This window comes from Octodon degus, unplaced genomic scaffold, assembly GCF_000260255.1.
Source record: "Octodon degus isolate 3935 unplaced genomic scaffold, OctDeg1.0 scaffold00003, whole genome shotgun sequence".
Lineage (NCBI taxonomy): Eukaryota > Metazoa > Chordata > Mammalia > Rodentia > Octodontidae > Octodon > Octodon degus.
Window position 1 is genome coordinate 27,505,929 of NW_004524579.1, and position 2,760 is coordinate 27,508,688.

Here is a 2,760-nt window from a genome sequence, read left to right on the forward strand (position 1 = left end):
TGAAGATAGTTAACAACCTCATCTTATTCCTGATTTTAGAGTGAAAATTTTCTGCTTTTGTCCATTTAGTATGATGTTGGCTGTTGGTTTGTCACAGATGACTTTTATCAGATTGAGATAAAGACCATCAATTCCAATTTTCTGTAGAGTTTTTATTATGAATGGGTGCTGGACTTGTCAAGATCCTTTTCTGCATCTATCGAGATAGTCATATGATTTTTGTCCTTGGCTCTGTTAGTATTGTGTATTACAGTTATGGATTTACATGTGTTGAATCATCCCTGAATCCCTGGGATGAATTGCACTTGGTCATGGTATATAGCCTTCTTCATGATTTGCTGCATTCTGTTTACTAGCATCTTATTGAGCATTTTTGCATTTATGCTCTTTGGGGAAATTGGCCTGTAGTTTTATTTCTTAGCTGGGTCTTTTTCCAGTTTTGGAAATGGTAATGCTTGCTTCTAAAAATGCATGTGGGAGTATTGATTCCTTTTCAATTTCATTAAAGAGTTTGAGATGTATTGGTATCCTATAAACTTCTTGTAAAATTGATCAATTAATCCATCAGGGCCTGGGCTTTTCTTCATTGGCAAGTTTATAATTACATCATAGATTTCATTGATTGATATTGGTTTATTTAGGGTTTTTATATCTTCTTGATTCACCTTTCGTAATTGATATGTATTTAGGAATCTGTCCATTTCTTCCACATTTTCCATTTTTTTCAAATAAGAGTTTACCAAGTAGGTATAGATGATCTTCTGAATTTCTGTAGTATCCCTTGTAATTTCACCCTTTTCATTCTTAATTGTGTGGATTTGAGTGTTTTCTTTCCTTTTTAAATAAGGATCGGTAAGAGTTTGTCAGTTTTATTTAATCTTACAAAGAACAGGAGCAGTGTGAAGAAGCCAGGATGACCCCTGGGCCACCCAAAGCTACGCGCTGCTGCATCTCATGTCTAGCACCTGTGACCCACTGCTCTTGCCACCACGCCTAAGAGAAAGGCTGAAGGGGATGCAAAGGTGGTAAAGCCAAGGTGAAGGATGAACCTCAGAGAAGATCTGCAAGGTTGTCTGCTAAACCAGCTCCTCCAAAGCCAGAGCCTGAGCCTAAAAAGGCCCCCGCAGAGATAGGGGAGAGAAGGTACCCAAAGGGAAAAAGGAAAAAGCTGAAGGTGCTGGAGATGCCAAGTGAAGTGTGTACTTTTTTGACAACTGTGTACTTCCGGTGACTGTACAGTTTGAAATACTGCTTTTTATCAAGTTTTATGAAAATGCAAAATTTTGTTTTACTTTTTTTTTAAAGCTATGTTGTTAGCACACAGAACACTTCTTTGTTGTTTTGGGGGGAAGGAACGTATGACAGAAGTACAATGACATATGCTGGATTGATGTGGGGAAAATACATACAGCCAGTCACTCTGCTGGTTTTGAGGGATTTCCTCTTGGCTCCCAGGAGGAGGGATTCCCTGATGTTGACACATGTGGCCACCGTGGCATAAATGCCTTGTGGTACGGGACAGCTCCCAGTTCATTTTATGTCCTCCTTTCCTCTGCCATCAGCATAGGCTTAACTCCCTTAAGCCCAGAGATCCATTGGGATCTGGTTCCCAAAAGTGATGTTACCAGTGTATCAGGCAAGCTGGACTTGCCAGTAAAGTTCAGATGGTGTCCCACAAGAGCAATTGCTTTCTTTTTCTAGAATGTGGATCTTCAGATTGATAATTCTGCCATTTTCATTTCTGGAAAGTCAGGGTCGGCTTGTGAAAAGTTGTCAAACAACATGCTAAATGTGAAATGTCAACCCACACTATAAACTCTCCCTACTTCAGAGTCTCAGATGAAGACTTCATTGGATTTTATAGTGGCTTTCTGATTTTTGGTAGTCTATCCAAAAAGGGAGTTTGAAGCTGTTATATACTGATAACGATTGTGTGCCCGTGTCCTGCCTGAAATAACATGATTGTTTATGGAAGTATCTTTAATAAAGCTGGATAGAGTTTGGCTTGGAAATTTTTTTTTTTTTTTACAAAAAACCAATTCTTGATTCATAGATTTTTTGTATTGTTTATTAGTCTACAATGGGTTAAGTTCTGTTCTTTATAATTTTGTTACTTGTATGTGCTTTTGGCTTAGCCTGTCCTTTGTCTAAAAATTTGAAGTACACTAACTAGTAAGTGGTTTATTTGTGCTTTCTCTGTTTTCCTGATATCAGTATTTACTGCTATAAATTCCCTCTTTGGACTACTTTTATTGTGTCCCATAAGTTACAGTATGTTTATTGTCTTTACAATTTAATTGTAGAAACTCTAATTTCTTCTTTAATTTCATTTGTGACCCACTGGTTGTTCAGGAGGGTGTTATTTAATTTCCATGTGTTTCTGGAGTTCTTGTGGTTTCTTTTGCCACTGATTTCTAATTTCATTTCACTGTGGTCAGTGAATATACATGAGATAATTTCACTTATTTTGAATTTACTTAAACATTTTATATGGTCTAGTATATGATCTATTTTACAGAATGTCCCATGTGTATCTGAGAAGAATATGTATGCTGATGTTGGGTGGAACATGCTGTAAGTACCTACTAAGACTATTTGTTCACAAGTTTGATATTTCTTTGCTGATTTTTGTCTGGTTGATCTATCTGTGATGGTGGGGTATTAAATTCCCCCAATACAATTGTGTTATTGCTCATTTGACCTTTCTTTCTTTCTTTCTTTCTTTCTTTCTTTCTTTCTTTCTTTCTTTCTTTCTTTCTT